The sequence below is a fragment of the Sinohyriopsis cumingii genome, chromosome 5 (genome assembly GCF_028554795.1).
Source record: "Sinohyriopsis cumingii isolate HCF-2022 chromosome 5, ASM2855479v2, whole genome shotgun sequence".
Taxonomy (NCBI): domain Eukaryota; kingdom Metazoa; phylum Mollusca; class Bivalvia; order Unionida; family Unionidae; genus Sinohyriopsis; species Sinohyriopsis cumingii.
Genome location: NC_142965.1, coordinates 94,938,688 through 94,957,668, shown reverse-complemented (window position 1 = coordinate 94,957,668; position 18,981 = coordinate 94,938,688). Strand labels below are relative to the sequence as shown.

The window sequence follows — 18,981 nt, the reverse complement described above, 5'->3', positions numbered from 1 at the left end:
TTTCCAGGGTTTTCCCAGATTCTTTCTCCACCATTATACTGGCCACCATGTATGGACTATCGTGTGCTGAAAAATGGCATTAAACACTTTAACAACAACAACTCCTCAGTTAACCAACTGCAGTGTGACACATGCTACATACTTTCCCATTCAGCAAAAAACCCACCCCCAAAACCCTAAAGGATCACGATTTTTCTGCACCTTGGAGGTGTTCCACCAGGTTATCTTTGTCAGATACTCTTTTGTTTACATGTTGCATCCTGGGTACACCATTCTTTCATTACAATCAAACTCCTGAAATAAAGCTAAGTAAGACAGCCCAACAAGCACTCTTTCCCTAAAAAAAAAATAAAACAGTCCCAAAATACATGTACCTGTGTGCCACAAACCAAATCTAATAAAAAGTATGCTACATCATCCACTGAATTTATAGTGAGGCTGCCTCATAATGAAGTACATGGGACATATAACGTGACTAACTCTTAATGACTGTGCTCGCCTTATTTATAGGAACCAAGCAGTAGTGATGGGTCTTCTATGTATCACTAAACTAATTGAGCCAATAAGTCATTATTGCATCCTATTGCAGTCTCAAAGAAAATCATTAATATTTTTTTCCCTCTGATTTTTCCCAGAGATTTGTTAAGAAGTGAAGAATGTTACTGGAGTTCAATAAAAACCAGCATAAAAGCCTTAACAAACAACAAGATGTTTAAAGCTCACCCTCTGGGTTTTTGTGCAGGCAATGCACATACATATGATTCTGACAATTCCAGAAAAGTCACTTGTGCTGAAAATTCCAGTTATTTCTTTTAAATGCAACTTAAGCTGATATTTGGACATGTCAAATTTAGTGCTTAACACAAAAGTCTTATTGCACATGAATTTACAACAAATACACTGGATTATAATACAAACATATAAAAATGAGAGAAATGTATTAGAAATATAATTAGCAACATCACACAGTGAAGGAGTGCATGGGTCAATTCTAGCACTAATCAAAGCAAGATCCATTTCATGACACGTATGTTTTCTGATGAACGTTTCATTTATGGGGCCAACCCAGAGTATGTATAAAAATAGTACAACTGCAAGAAAAAGCCTATAGGTCATATCATTCCACTAAGCTGAACAATAAAAAAGGCCAGCCAGGATCACATTTTTCACAATAATCTGCCATACTGCCATTACCACTCAGGTTGTCTACTACACCTACAAGATCTATTCTACTAATGGCTGAAAAATCCTCCTTTCTAATCAGGCTGCACAGACCAAACTTTCTACTGTTCCTGGCAACTGTGATAAAATGGTGGACACACAGTTCTACTTCGAATTCTATAAATAATCCTATGAAAAAATAATATAACTTTTAATTTCAACACCATTTAATGTTCAAATACTCGTGACCAAACTTATATCTCGCAGCAAAGAACAATCTTTGATGTAAACTTCCATGTTTAGAAAACCATATGAGCCACTACATTTGTTAGAATAGTACTTGAAATTTCTATCACCAATATCACACCTCTGAAATAAACTGCTACTTTCACTATTGGATTTCCTGGACCAAGCTAGTATAAAAAGGTGACAGGGCAGGAGTAGATTGTTCTCTCCATTTCCTTTAAGTTAATAATAGACTCAGTGTTGTACAGATACTTTTCCTTCATTGTTTTTCTCATCATCACATAATTGGTATTCTTTACATACAGTGTGTGCAGTTTAATATTTTAATATGTCAACATGTTAACATATCACTTTATGTGAATCTGATTGGTCCAAATAAACCCATTAAATTTTTGTACAGTATTCACTTTAATGATTGGCTTTAACCATAGGAACATTCCTTATCCTGCTTACTGAAACCTTTTTAAATTATTATAATCAAAATTTTGATGGCTATTTTTTAATTGATTGCCCAAGGGGGCATGGGAAAAAGTTGTACAGCTGTCAGAATATGGCCAATTTATCACACAGGGGCTCAATGCATATAAAAAGTAAGGGTACTGGTCAATGGAGGAGGGTAACAAACCTGTAACAGGGACCCATACTATGGCAAGCATGGTTTAAATGTTAACTTATAGATGTAAATATACCCACCTCCTTTTAAAGAATATGGACAAATGTCAGTCTCCCAAGTAACTGAAAGTTATCAAACCACAGCATTTTTAGGCAGTAAAATAGCTACAAAAATATACTGTTTCTTATTATGTGATGCAATTTCGCCTCTAAAAAAAATGTCAATGTCTATGTTATATTTACTGTTCTAATCAAATAATGAAAATATCCAGTCACAAATATATTAAATTTGGAATTTCTGCATGGAGTAATCATGAATTATGAATATTAAAGAAATGGAATGCTCAGTAATGAAATCTGCACACTTTAGGTGGATACAGTTTAAATATTCTCATCGAAATTGATGTATATGACTTATGTACCCTAACCCAAGATAATTACAAGACATCATACATCAGAGATCCAGTGTTCAAAAAGAATCTTGTGGCAAATGTTCTATTGATTTGGAAGTGACAGTTGCTATTGATTATAATTTGTGAAAAAATTCTATCTTTAATTGTTATTGATTATAGAACCTTGAATGATTAAAATTCAACTGAAAGATGCAGCATCTGAGCCAGAATGAACAAAATTATTTCTTCTTCTTTTTCTTTAAACTATTTCCACCAAAACAAAAACTGTGATAAATGGAATCGAAAAGGGCAATGATTTAATATAAACTTTAGGAAATTCATTTAAAAATTTTTAAATCAATAATAGTATTTATCAATGATGGCCTTTCAGACCTCTTTATCCATCTGGAATTTCCTCTGCCTTTTCAATTGCATGTAAGAAAAGTCCTCAGATGTAAACAGTGGCCACTCTGAACTGCCCTGAAGCCAGTGATTGTTAACTGTTATTATGTCTAAGTAAGGGCTGGATAAATCCAAAAACTAAAGGTTCCCCATATAATCCTAAAAATGTTTGAAAATTTGCATGAAAGCTTACTTGGCATGCAAAATTTACACCGTCTCTGGCTGCCAGTTAACCGATTTGGCCCTGATTTCGTCTGTAGGCATGATGAGGCTGTACCCTACTTCCAAGCTCTGCAGCATCAAGGTCATTTAAGATACACCAACATGGGTGATATTAAAAAAAAAGCAGACAGATATAGCTCTAAAATGATATCAAATAATCTGGAAGTTCTAGTTGTACTACAAAATAGAGAGAGAAAAACCTCATTTTTTGGACCCGGTTTGTTTTCACCCAAAATTCGCTCGAGATCGGAATGCAATTATGGGTCCGGATTTTAGACCTTTTGGCCTCAGATCTAAGGCATACAGGTCTTAACTGCACACAGACAGGTGAACCTTTGCAAAAACTAGGATAAGGTGGGCATTTGGAATAAATTGCAGTCTCCATACGAAAATGATGGGTCCATTAAGCAAAAAAACTTTTACCCTTCTGCTCATGCGCAAGCAAAATAACCAATGGAAATGATGTTTCTAATACAACTTGGCATTAGTCTCATGGCAAATCTGTTGAAAGCCGATGTATTACAATGTACTCAGAAATAGCCCCCCAAATGTCTTTCCTACGCACATTTCAGGCAAAAACGACATAATCCTCTGGGGCCAAATGAGTTAAACTGCACATGATACTGGAGGCCATGTCATCACATGAATATACATCTGAAATTATGCTATGTTTAAGACGTGTGTGTGTGATTTGTATTTTTAACGTAGCTTTTAACAATTTTTCAGTCATAGTGCTACGATGTCTGCAATGTGACAGTTTTTAAAGTGCTGTCAAGCACTGGGGCATCATGCTGCATACATGTAGCATGATGTCACATTATCCTGACACCAGGCTGACCAGCCCTAATACTAACCACTTAATGCTGAGCATCAAGTGAGGCAGCTGTTAGTACCATTTTTGTAAGTCTTGGTATGACTTGACTGGGGATCAAACCCATGACATCCCACATACAAGGCGGACGCTCTAACCACTAGGCCACCAGAGTGGTTTTAAGACTTGTATAAACTATATAAAAACTTGCAAAAAGCAACATAGACCCTGATCTGCCACTGAATAATGCAAAACAGATCAGAGTAAAAATCCAGCTAAATAAAAACACTTAACCCTCAGTGTCCTCCCCCTACCCAAAGGACCCTCCTAGCCTCCTCATATCTGCCACACTCCAAATAACTAAGATAACAACATAAAATTCTTGTTTTCTTTCTTTTGTGTGTGTGTGTGTGTGTTTAATTGATGACAAACATATGAATTAATTTTTGGGGGGTCTTTCTCAACTTCCATAAAAAGATAAATCCAAAATTTCATCATCTGCTTCAAGTATTTTTATCACAAAAAAATGCCCCTTTGTTCTAAAAAGTGCTCTTTCCTTTTATAAAATTGTCCCTTTCATGGAAAGTTTCCTTTCTGCAAGAAAGTCCTACCTGAAACTCTTATGTCTATGTTGTTTATTCCACTGATAGTGAAATGCAAAGACCCACATCTGTTGGCATGTTGTAACTTCTACTAGAGTATATAAAGTACCTTTCCCACACACAAAAAAAAACCAAACAAAAAAACCCCACTTGCTTGTGAAAACTGATGATGATCCTTACCATGAGACACTTACAAACCAGGTAAGTTGTGAATGCTTCTGACATCATGAGACAAATATGTACCGTATATACTCACTTGTAAGTTTAATCCAACTGCAAAATGCAGACGCAGATCTGCCATTACATCAGATCAGGGTGTAATCAGTTTGCTTTGAGTAATTAGTTCAACAAACAATGCAGACCCTGATCTGCTGGTGCATTATGCATTGGCATAGCAGTCTATCTTGATTGCAGTTAGAACTGACTTATAAACAAGTATAGAGTGTACGTGTACATAAATCTGATGAAAGTATTGATGATTCACAGGTGGAATTCAACAAGAAGCAGCACAGTTTGGTAAATAGGAAATATCATCATTCATATTCCAAATGTCTTACCCTTCCAGGGAGGAGAAATAGCACATTGTGACCTCCCACAGTGTGACAATGAGGTTCAGTTTAGTTCCATCTTTCATAAGCACATAACACTGTATAAAAGATACAAGGACTCTGTAATGCATTGACCAATACAAAACTTGGAGTAGATTATATACATGGGCTGTCTCTCAAGTGAGCAAACATGCACATAATTTTTGGAAGAAAAAGTTGTATTTACTGTGATAAAATCACCATACTGAACTAACCATTCTCACTGTATTTTGTATTTTAAAAGAGACTCAAGTGGGTCTGACAGCATTCATATGGCTGACATCTCCCTAAATGGAAGAGTAGTTGGCCAAGAAATCTGGGCCAGTAGGATCCTTTGTTTAAATCTCTTACAACATAGTTAAGGCTCCTCAAGTGTTTAATGTCAATGTCTTTCTGTAAATATGTAAATCAGTCTCACAATGAAGAGTCTGATATCAATGCATCTCTAGCCAAGGTAAGAAAGATACATCTTGTATAATCTGTTCTTCCTATATTTATGTAAATAATTGTTCAGGTGATTAAAAACAAGTCCACCAACATCCTGTTATGTATATTTATTTTAATTGTTTGTTTGTTAGTTTTGTTTTTTTAATTCCATTACATGTTATTGTAGTGGAACATTGTTTGCTGGACTTGACCATGTTCAAAAACTGAATTAATTTCTGCTTGACCTGACTTAAAAAAAAATTCATTTATGTAAAAAAAACTAATAATAGCTTCATTATTTTCCATGTATATGAGCTTATTAACCAAATTATTATTCAGATAAGCATGTTGATTTGGGTCATGAGATTTCAAAGTGAATTGTATAGTCTATTGTGTTGTAAGTATACAAGGCTCATTCTAGAAGGTTATTTTCCATTAAGTAATGGTTGTTTTTAGAAAATGCTAATTTGTGACCTGGAGTCAAGAACAGAACTATATTATCTTGTGAATGAGGATTTCACCAGTTGTGCTTTAACATCTAGCACTTTTAAGTTGTATTATGTTGTGACCAGTTTGGGCTGAATTTTCTTTTCTTTGAATTATTGAATTCAAGTCATTATTTTCTCTGGAAATACAAAAATGCTCTGATAAGATTCTTGGATAAAGACATTCATTGGAAATTATACTGAATTCAAACCTGGAATAATATTTATGTGATCCAACAAGAGGCTGTTGACACATCAGTACTTCACAGACCATAACAGACACGTCATTACCTTCAATTCTGTATTTCTTTGGGACTTGAACTGAGTTTTATTCAGGACTTTTATTACTGGGACTTGTGCCTTTAATTCATGGATTTAATTCACAATACTGAACATTCTTTTTTCTCATTTTTCACTTTGTATTCAAAAGAAATAAATTATCTGTTTAATTTTACAAAGCTTGTTGTCTTTGCTCTTTTCTGTTACTTATATTAAGAGTATAGACTCATAACACTCCAAAATATCCTCCAAAAACTGAATGCAAAAAAATTAAAATTACAGCAAAATTTATCAGTCAATGTTCTGGGTCCATGCCATACTCTTCTCTCTGACAATACTGATTTTGCTCTCCAAATAGAAGGGTTAAAAAATGGAGGTCGGGTACTTATATATACTCGCTTATAAGTTGAAAATTGCACAGACCCAGATCTGCCATCACAAAATACACCAGAAGATCTGGGTCTGTGCAGTTTGTTAGGAGTAATCAGTAGAGCAAGCACTATAGATCAGGATCTGCAGGAGCATTATGTTCCTGTAGATCAGGATCTTTAATGTATGGAGTTATATTCGACTTATAAGCAAGTATACACAGCATCTACTGGAGATTGGGATGTTCATCTCTGTGGCCAGTTCCATTAGTTATGACAGACATGCCACTCCTGAGTCTAATTGGATGCAGAGCATCTGGACTGAAGTATTATATGGCTCTACCAAACCAAGCCAATAATTTGTTCCATTTACAGACCACCTACTTGAATGGGTTGATAGATTTTCTGAGCAAATTCAGAAAGTCTCACTAAAGATTTTAAAAAAAATCTATCATATTGGGCAACTTTTAACACGGATTACAAAGCAATGGATAAAAGATTTATGATGTCTAAATTAATAAAATTTAAAATATATAAGTTAATGTGCTACTGAATGTATTTATTGACCACTAGCATGTCTATTTAATCAGACATGTTTCCAAACTGTCTGAAAATGGTCTCCACATTGAAACAGAATACATGGACTTGAAACAGTTCGATGAGAAAATGTTTTTAGATGATTTAATTTGCAAGCCCTTCCACTCAATTAGTAAAATGGCGGATGTCACTACTGCCTTCGAATGTGGTATCAATTATTAAATTAGTCTTGGATAAGAATGCTCAAAATCAAACAAAAAAGGGTTAAACACCACCTTTAAGCCCAGTGGATTACCCCTGAAAACAATGAGGCTAAGAACTCAAGGGATAAAGTTTACAAGTACAAAGACATGAAAAGCTATATAAATAAAATGGGGGAATCAAGCTAAGTGCTTGATGGTTATGGCAAAAGATACCTACCTAAATGGGCCAATGATGAAAGTACAAATACCAAGACATTGTGCAAACATCTAAAAGAGCTAACTATTCCATGAACAGCTGATTCCCCCCCAACCCACCAGACTTAAGCAAAATGATGACACAGTAACATCTCTACATGATACTGTTGAATGAAATGTTCAATAATTTCTTCACAAGCCTCTCCAGTCACTGTATTCAGCACCAGGCTAACACCCCAATTAAGCACGCAACCCTTCTATCCTATGAGGGCTAAAACTCCCAGCAATTTTTTCAATAGCTGATAGCAGCAAAACTGAGATTCTTTTTATAAGCTCAATATGTCCAGTGTTAATAAATCCTCTGGATTGGATGACATAGGTCCACAAATAGTTAAACATTCTGTACCAGTTACATGCATTAATGCATGGGCAAAAGTATAATATGCTTACTTTCCAGTTGGTTAATCATCTGTATTTCTCAAAGCCAGCCCTAGCACACTCTTTTCCTCATATGGTACAAACAGTTTTTTTTATACAAAAGAAACAAAATTCATGAAACTGATTTGTGCATCTAAGCAGGTTTTGCTCAGTACTTGGATGTGCTTATTACATTATATATACTAATCATTATATATATATATATATATATATATATATATATATATATATATATATATATATATATATATATATATATATGTGTGTGTGTGTGTGTGTGTGTGTGTGTGTGTGTCTGTGAAGTGTCAAATTTTGAATTACAGAAAATTCAAACATGATTGCATTGAGCAATTAAAGTCTTATAGCAGTTAAGCCAGAAAAGTCTGTGAAGGGTCGCTTCAACCTTTCTTTGTTCATCTCCCCCCATGTCAGTGTAAACTTCAAAGGAACAACATTCCAACTCAGTGAAATTGACCAGGTATCTTAACATGGTCCTTAGAAAGTAAACATTTGATCTACCAACCCTAACCGCTTGGTAGAAACCTATGTCAACTTATCGTATTTTCAAAGGGAAATTGTCATACACTGTCATACACAGATTCTGAGCTGTCTAAATGCGATGAAAGGAATTAGTTCTTTGTGAAAGATTTGGGACCACCGCCTACGATTGAGTAGAATAAATTATGGCGTACACTTTAGAGCAATCTGACTTTAAAGTGACAACTCTAGTCAAAATTCTTTAGTATGAAAATTTCCTATAAGAGGAAACTTAGTTGACTCCAGTGAAAGCATAAAAGTGGTTAGTGCTTTCCTCGTGAAACAAGGCAGGGACCAGGTGGTTGTCATGTAAAAAGAAAGGCATGTTTAGTGCTAGGATGCACAAGCCCTGAAAGAAACAGCAACAATGTACACAATTTTAGTTTCACGTAATATTCTATTATATGATTGTTTGTTTTATGAAAATGTGTTTGCTATGACTAGGTTTCCATATTATGTATCATTTATTCAATTCGGTGTTGATGCTAGAGATGTTATGAAATTTATTTTATTTAATTTCATGGAAAGTGTTGATGACAGAATTGTTCTGCAATTTACCTTTTTAATTATACAGTTATTAGTTCATTGGCAGAATTGACTGCATGTGATCCAAATGTTCATATGTGTAGGATTTCATATGGTTATATAAGATAACTTTCTTTGTCATTAGGGTGATACAGATCATCATGAGTTAATGATAATTACCTAATTATATCTGATTTTGTAATGCTGGGATAATCTTGTAGTTAAGGAATGCCATGAGTTACATTTCTTTTGAATTAAATGCAATAGTAATCGAACATGTAGTAGCATATGTAAAATAATACGGTAATATTTGGTAGACGTTCACATGGTAATTTAAGACTTGCCATTGGAAAGCAAGGTCAAAGTCCTACCATACTAAGTCAGAATTTAGGTGGTGTGTGGATAGCAACATGCTCTGAATAACTTTAAGTGAATTGTATGTACCTCTAAATAGTGGGTATATAGAATTATGGGGTAAATTTGTCCTTTAAGGAACAGCTTTCTGAGAGAAAGACAAGACAGACCGAAGACAGGAGTACAGGGAAAAGAAAGAAAAAGGACAAGGTCAGAATAAAAGGACCAGGAAATCCAAGAAGGGGCAGAACATAGAGTTAGCCACCCTTCTTACTAAGAGGGCGACGTTACAATATATATACATAAATATATAAATTCCTGAAATTGATTTGTGCATTTAACTGAGCCGGTTTCACCCAGTACTTTGATACTTTAAGATGCTGAATACATTAAATATAGTAATTATTGTAATATTTTAAAACCAGTACAATAAGAAACACACATTCTATTTGGCCATATCATAAACTTTAGGATAATGACTAAGTAACTTTCAAGACACTTTCATAAGTACAAAGGTTACACCTATCTTCAAAAGAGAGAAGGAAGATGCAGGGAACTACACATTGATATCCATTCTACCTACATATAATCCAAATTACCTTATATGCAAGCAGCTGATCAGGTCTATGAATTTTCTGAAACTAACTTTCTGATTCGAAAGGCAAAATCAGGATTTAGAAAATATAATTCATACCAGACAGAGCTCACCAAATTAACATAACTTTGGCTGCAAGAAATGTATGATACTTTGTCTTTGATCATTTTTCCTGACTTCAGTAAAGCTTTTTGAACCAAATGATCACAAAATTCTGCTGCAAAAACTGAACTGTTAAAATTTGATAATTCTTCTTTAAAGTGGATTAGTACTTGAAAAATCTGACAGCCTGACATTCAAAGCCCATCTAATTTCAAATCAGTTTCAGGCTATATTTGAACAGAGGTGCCCATCCAGGCTTCATGAAGTAATCTAAAACTTGCCACAAAAAAAAACATTGATTGTGCTGATGAAATGTGGAATTTTTTTCTCAAGATGTTGAGAGACTAGTAAAAATATAATATTAATCCCCGTGTATGCCCCAAGCTACCATTGTGAAGATCATCTACTTATCCTACTTCTATCGAAAGCTGTAAACTTTATGTATAAAATGAAACACATCATGCATGCATGAATGGGTAACAGATAGCCTAGATTACCTTTAGTGCTCACTCTGCTTTTACATACATGTGATTCCACCTGAGGTATGATTACCACTTTGGATATTTATATACATTCCAGAAACCAGCCAGAACTAGTCCAGTTGGTACCAGAACTATTCCAGATATTCCAGAAGTTATTGCAACCAGTGCACTGATGCGTGGCTGAGGCATGGGAATCAAGTCTAGCATGTATACACAACAAGCTGTTAAATGATTATTTTACTGTTGCAATCTAGAGTTTAGGTCAAACACAGGTTGTTCCTCCTGGTATCATAAGTAATAAAGTGATCAAATATGATTCACGATGGCTTTGAGGCTCTGCTTAAAAATCAGCCAGCTTTTGGTGCAGGTGAGATAAAAAGGAAAGATACAGAAAAGATCATCAGAAATGGCTGAGTAAGTTTTGTTATTTATTTATAGTCTTGTTTAATTGGTACTGCACTGTTCAATATAATTCAAGTTAATGAATAATAATTGGACTGTCCCTTTCTTACACTTGCACTACTGTAACACAACACGTGTCAAACATACATGTAATAAGTAGCATTTATGAACAGTATCAAAAGTGTAATGAGAAACAGTAAACCAAGACATGCTTCAAAAGGCTAATGAACATAAAGACTGCTGATCCAGTGTGTAAGGAGGACATTGACAGCAATTTTACAATGACTTACAGCAGGACTTGGGGGAAAACATTCCTTATATGAAATATATTCTGAGATCTGAATAGCCACACAAGTCAATTTAATACAATTTTGTGTTTATCTTTTTATATCTGAAGCAGCAATTTCAATGTTGTGTTACAAATAATAGTTTAAAAAAGGACAAGTTAGGCACATGAAAATTGGAGTCAGGACTTTTGGAATTTGAGTCAAGAACTTGTGAATTTTTTTAAGTCACTAGCCCTGGGCCGGTTTATAAAATAAAATTTAACTGAGCACTGAATATCATTGCAATCAAGAGAAACACTGAATCAGCAATCAGGCAACTGAGTGGAAAATTCACCAAACTGCCACAAACGTTTAACTGCATCTTTGACCTGAGTGAGTGAATTTTCAACTCATTAAAAAGATCCTTAGTTTTCCATGAAAAGTGAAAATACAGTCAACATGCAAATACCCTGAAGTAACTATCTGAATCATCCAGGTAGAAATGGAATCTCCTGGGCATATATTCAATTTTTGGCTGATTACTCGGATCACCCACCACATGTATTGCAATAACACAGCATTTTCATAAGCATTTTATAATTCAGGTAAGACACTATTCGCAAAAACAAATTCCACAGTATATTGTGCAAAACTGTTATCTAAGCAGCGATGAAAGCTTACAATTATGATGGAACCTTTTCAGCAGTTGGCGTAGCCATCCTGAACAAACTTTGTCATTGTTGTTTTCCCACCTGATTAAAACTAAAGAAGCTATTGCTGCAAAACATCTTCCAAAATGTGTGTTTGAACTGAGCTGAGTATATAATACTTATCTCCCTCAGCTTCAGCAGCAGACCAAGCAGTTAAAAAAAACACTACCCACCTGTGACAACCTCTGATAACATCGCTATGTAGAACATCCTCTTTAGATGTACATTTACCGTACAGTACCATGTATCTGACCAAATTAAAATCTTGCACGCTGAACTAAAATGCTGAAGGTTTGATTCATACCATCTAAGCTGATTGGGTCAACTATCACGTGTCATTTTCTATGTGGCACCATGTACAAAACCTATCGAACCAAACTGAATATGAAGACCTGTACTGTTATGTGAAATTTCCAATCAAAACATTAAGTTATGCCCATTTCCTTGTAACATATGCATTTCCCTGTGACACATGCAACCTGAACAATTTAAATGTACACCTCTCAGTGTCATAAAGAAGAACTAAGCAAAGGAAACAAATCAACCTCTTTGATGCATATTATTTGGTAGTCATGAATCACACAGTGAGGAATTTGCTGTTGCTATATATATGTGTGTGTGTGTGTGTGTGTGTGTGTGTATATATATATATATATATATATATATATATATATATATATATATATATACATATATATATATATATGTATATATATCATATCCATAGAATATTTAAATATACAAATACAATTCAAATGATAACATATTCAAACAACCTATCATCTACATGTAAATCTTGTTCATGTCCACAGTCCAAAGTTCTCTTATATATAAAATAAAAGAACTAAAGGAAAATGTATAGTACTTATGAAATGGAATCATCATAGAACTGATGAAGAAGGAAACAAGTAAGGCTTATTCCTATATAATAATGTATACAGCAATTTTATTCATATACTGAGCATATCTGTTAAGAAAATTCCATATAGATCCCAATGCCAGTGAATTCATGCAGTGTGCTATAGACTAAATTCAGACCCTGTGCTGACTTTTTCATACTTAAATGAATGCATCCCAATGAAATGACTAAGACATGGGGATCTGTCAAATTGTTCGGGACTAAAGAATTAGTTTTCAATTAACCAAGGTTCCATGGACTTGTCCCAACACTTAATAAAGGAGTTTTCGTATCAGGATTCCTACAGCTTAGTTGATGTGGAAGCATTTTCATTCTTGCATGGCATGGGTGGGTTCAAATTTAAAATGGTCTGTAGTGTATTCACAAGTTTTACATAATATCTAGAGCCCTATCTGTTAAGTGAATACATTTGTGCACCTGGTTTTTATCAATGACCCTCTTTTAAATTCTAAATTGTTAAAAAATTAGAATTTTTCAAAAACTTATCTCAGAAAATCTTGTGAAAAATGTTCATAAGCCATATAATGACAAAATTCAGTCCCAAAAGGTACAAAACTTTCAACTGGACTGACACTTCACTGGTTACAGACTAAAGAAAAGAATTTCCATTTTCTTTTTTCTAACAACCGAGTGTTGAAAGAATATCATATTCTTCAGTGATAACAAGATTTTCAAATTAACTGCTATGGTTACCATACTGGACATCTGATTGTCACCATTTGAATTTTAGAATGAAGTTGACAGAAGAAGAAGAAAACTTTTGGCAAATTTCCATATCAGTATGACCTTCCATTCAGGGGAAGTTTTCACAACAATATTGTTACGACGCAGTCATTGCAGCCATACTGTATGTATAACTGAACTATTTTCATTTAGGACTAACTAGTTATTGTAAGATGTCTACTTGTGAAAACCCATGTTTTTATCGTCATCCATCTGGCGGGAATAGATATAATATTTTTAAGAGGAACACTATTATGGCAATGATGAGGGTCAGTTTGCATCATTTTCCCCAAGGGCCAACAAGACACCTAAGAGCTTTTCTGATGAAAATCTGATGTCAAAATGACATTTAAGAATTGCAATAACAAAATTTTCAAGATGGCCACCACAGTAGAAATATTGGACATCAGACCATTTTAAATCCAGTCCAAGAAAGCATTTTAAGAAGTCTTCTGGAGAAAAGACCATGCTGATATGACACTCCATTACAGACGAGTAATGGTAAAAAGATTTTTAGATGTCTGTTATGGTGGATATCAAACTAGTACCATTTCCATCGAAAGAAGTCTTTATTGGTAAGAGCACAAGTCAAAAAATGTGACCAGCCATCTAGGAGAAGTAGCAATAAGAAGATGCTTAAGCTGGGTATTGTGTTGTCCATACTGGAGGTCATATCCAATGTCAGATCAGTATCATCTTCATTTATGACCAACTAGCCATAATAGAAGTCTTTAAGCCAAAACCCTTTGCTGATATGAAGCATTATTCAGGAGAAGTTGTGAGAAAAAGTTTTGAAGATGTCCTCTATAGTGGCCAATTGGATTTTAAGTGGCACACTTTTCGTTTAGGACCAACCAGACATCATAAAAAATCTTCTGGTGAAAACCATCATCCATTCATCAGGAGTAGTGACAGCAAGATTTTCAAGATGGATGCTGTCCTGGCCACACAGCAAAATGTTAACATAGGGCCAACCAGACATCATAAAGAAACCTCTCCTGATATTACCATCCATTCTGGAGTAGCAACAAGATTTTCAAGCTAACTTATGTGGTTGCCCTATTAGATGTAAAAAACTTGACCCATTAAGACTGCCTCAGTGGCCTAGTAGTTAGAGTGTCTGCTTTGGATGTGCGAGGTTGCAGGTTCGAACACATGTTGAGTGACTGTCTACAAATATTTTGATCTGATCTGAAGTTTAAAAAAATAGCTGCCAAAATCTTATGTTTATCAAAACTGAAAAAAGAAATTAAGACGGAAAATCAGTTGTTGATTTCTTACTCATTCAGTAAAAACAGTAGCTTCAAATTTCATAACTAGTCATAGTAATGTGGGTGGGTCAATTACAGAAAATGAATACTCCAAATAATAATGAAACCAGCAGATACCAATGATTTTAACTAAATGAATTTAAATATAACATAATTATCTCAGTTCTATAGAGTTTTTTTAAGTTGCTAATACCCTAGCTTAACCAAAATGTCAATCATATAGGTACTGTTAAATATAAACAGTGATCCATTACCAAGTCAGCTCATTATTATTCATGTTGGTCAAATTGGAGCTAATTACAGGTAACCAATGAAATAGTGAGAACAGAAACAGTGAAGTGTTTATTCATAGATTACACATTTCACTCTCTACACAAAATGTAAAGACTTCCACATAATATTAACTGTAGGGTGATGGGACCTACAAATGGACCTTACTTCCCCATTTCAATGAGACCACAAAATCCCTATGGGGATAGGGAGCTGGATTGTACTCATTTGACTAGTATGTAGGGATGAGGATCAAACTAGCATTACCAAGTCAGCTCATTATAATTCATGTATGGCAATTAGAGCTAATTCCAGGTAACCAATCAAAAAAAGAGAACAGAGATACTATTTTCTATTCATAAATCACGTGTTTCATTTTGTGAACAAAGTTTATAGCCTTCATACACTATTAACCACAAGGTGGAGGGACCAACAATTTACAAATGGATCCCCAGCATGGGGATGAATATTAATAATTTATCAGTATCTTTCAAAACTTTCAAAATGAAAATGTTGCATTTTGTTTGTGCAGCTTTTTTCAGGCGTTTAAGACTATACATTTTCTGGTCAAGTCCAATGGGCAACTCACTTGAAGTACACAAGGGATCCAAACAAATTTAAGACAATACTTTTTCTGGTCAAGTCCAATGGGCAACTCACTTGGAGTACACAAGGGACTCAAACAAATTTAAGACGGGTCTCTAGCATCTAGCTATCTTTCTTTCTAGCTTATATAACTGACAGCTGCCAAACCCACACTCTTCACTACCCATGACACACATTACAAACTCATCTGTATTGTTGAAGGATTGATCCTTGGCACACACACCCCCAAAAGAAAAGGCAAATGTACAAGAGCATGCCATGCCTTCTGGTTAGTGACAACCAGCATTTTCTCAAGGTTGGTGTCTCAGTGACAGTGATAAGCAGATTGTGCCTTCCTGAAAAGGGAGAGCAACATTCACACTCTGATAGATCTGAAGTTGACTCTAGTGTCAGATCTTTGCCACCAGTCATTGGTCTTTCAGAACTATCTGAGAAGGAACTGTGTCAATACCCCTGCTCCCTTCCTATGTTTCCACCTAATCCCTATGATTGGCCTGCTCCCTTTCCGTGTTCCCATTAATGCCTATGTTATGTGGGGACATTCACCACAGGAAATTGAGTCTTCCTCTCCTCCCCTTCCCCCCATGGCATTATGGATGTCTCAAGGTAGGCAGGACATGACAGGACACGGACCTGCTCTATCACGTCTGGCCTAGTTCAACAAAGGAGTGCAGGCCACCACTCATCTCCAAGATAATCGAGAAGGGATCAGTGATCCCATTCACTCAGGAGGACTGCTAGTAGGATTAGTCCTATCACTCCCAGTAACTAATCATAGGACTAGAAATTCCACTTCAACATCTCCCACTGGGAAAGACAGTCATCTAATGTCTTGGGAGTGGGCTCTAGTCAACAATGTCCTTTCCATAATGGTTGACTCAAATGAGATCCCAGAAGAATTGGTGGTGATTGTTCCTCCTCCTAAATTCAATGTTCGATAAGACAGCTGAAAGAAGTTTACCGCATTTCCCCTGACTTGTGGCCATAACCTTCTGACACTGAGGACAAGAAGCTTATCTCCAGTCTGACAAACCAACTAACGCTAATGTAGTATTTGAATGTCAATGAATCTGAGATACTTACAAATATTCCCATTAAAATAAAAGTAACAGGTTAAAATGTTTAAATAGTAAATATTCACATTATCAGACCTGTACCAGAAAATGCAAGACTGCCAACAAGATGGAAATGACACAAACAATTGATGAAAAAGCTGTGGCCAGTTATGAAGAATTCATTACAGTAAACACTAAAATAAAGGTGCTGTGGCAAGATGGCTGGGTAAAAACTTGCACCATATAAAGCAATAGGGACAAAACACGACCCCTGTCCTTTATACTAAAATAGGTCAAGCAGACCTAGAGTTTCATGCATTATACAGACTACCAATGTTAAATAAAATTATATTCTATACATCTCTCGGTTTCTCTGACTAGCCCACCACCAAATCCTTGCAAACTTGAGCTTGCCCAAACCAAAGCTGAGCTTGTCCCAGGAAATGGGCAAGTAGATTTAAAAATCTCTGAATATGAATCCGATGAAGGTCACAAATACTTTTTATACAATAAAAGCTGGTATTTGCTACAGTGCTAAATTTTACATCATGCTAAGAGTGACAGGGGCCGATTTACATACCAGCAATATCAAAATATTATTTTACTCCACTTAATATGAAATTTGGTACGATAAAAGGCAAACTCCAAGAGAAGTTCATTAAATTATCCAGAAAAGAAGCAAGCACAGATTATTAAGCTGATGTTCCTTTGGATAAAATATGGTATCTAGCCACCTCTCCAATATAAAAATTTGTTGATGAAAGAAATCATTTGTTACCTTGCAGAACAGTGTAACCCTTTAGAAAATGATATAAAAAAACAATTTTAAGCAAAAAGCTTTGAGCGTGTATGTATGTATGTGTGTGTGTGTGTGTATGTATGTATACATATATATATATATATATATATATGCACTAACATTGCACAGACTAAGATGTCCTCCATATGTATTGATTCATGAAACAATATTAATTTGTTCCCATGTATATACTGTCCTAATGCATGTATATCAGCACATAATTGGCTCTTCATTCAGCATTATGTTAATAAAGCCACGTTTGTCTTGTGGGTTTTCATTCATTATATGGATATTTTATACATTGTACGTAAATATGGATATTGTGTACATTGTACATTCATATGTATAATTTGTACAATAAAGAGAAATGAACTGAATAGGACCGGTAGTGGTCTCCCATACATTTTGAGACGACCCCTTGATCTTTCTTTACACCTATACCGTAAAATAAGGATTCAAACCCAATTTTACACACTTTCGCGCATGACTTTTATGTATTATAAAAATAAGGGAATGATGTAGTATCTACTTCAAAATACATATCATTATGGGAATGACTCAACTTATGACGACATCTCTTTATCATGGGTCTCCATCACTGGAAGTCAGTCATACGAGTCGTTTACTCTGCATCAGCAGCCGTCCAACTAACCAACTTTCGTGTACGAATTTTCAAGGTTTTCGACATATTCATGCTGTAATATCTTACCTTTGCAAAATTATTATCACTAATATGTGGTTTTGTTGTTCACACAATCATTGTTCGCACCCGAACACCGCTGATGGCTTCTAAATTGCCGCATTGATCATCTAACACAACCATTCGGCTTCCATTATACTCATCGGCTGATACTAAAAATAGCAACCAATGAAACGATTCCGGAAGTCTCAACTGCCAAATCAGGAGCTATTGTATCAGTGCTCGGTCTTTTCCGTTACACAAGGACATAGCCTCAGAGGTTGTTGTAGGGATACAAATGAATTTGATGGATTTGGTGATTCACCTTTGGCGGATTATACGACAAAATATTACAAAAAATAATGTTCATTGATCTGAATGTTACTACTTTTGTCTGCCTTCGCCACAATAATTTGCCTTCTGTACACAAGTAGTTCAAAATATAGTTCTCAATGGCGGAGAATCATCCTCGAGGTCTCTTATATGACTTGACAGAAAAGGCCTATTTTGTTCCGAAACCAGAAGCTTTATTCAACTTGCATGTACATTTTGTTGGAAAATTTGTTAAGTTTGGGAATAAAGAACCAGTATAAATTTTTTTATACAAAAAAAATGTAAATAGAAATTATAAAATAAAGACGTGTTTATTGTCACCGGGATACTTCTACAGGCTAAATATTTTAAAACTGAAACAAAATGAAGGAAACCGACAGTAATCTG

The 18,981-nt window shown here is 35.1% G+C and overlaps 1 protein-coding gene across 3 annotated transcripts in view; it reads right to left on the bottom strand.

The window, feature by feature from the left end:
• LOC149799797 (ras-related C3 botulinum toxin substrate 2-like) overlaps positions 1–18,421 on the bottom strand; it is a 56,291-nt gene extending 37,870 nt beyond the window's left edge. The window contains exon 1 of one of the 3 annotated variants that reach the window (XM_089959188.1): positions 18,292–18,421. The gene's annotated coding sequence lies outside the window, so the exon portion shown is untranslated. Of the gene's footprint in view, positions 1–5,005; positions 5,216–17,561; positions 17,585–18,291 lie in introns of those variants that run through there. The other 2 variants (XM_089959191.1, XM_089959190.1) reach the window with 2 other exon arrangements.
• Positions 18,422–18,981: the final 560 nt, after the last annotated feature.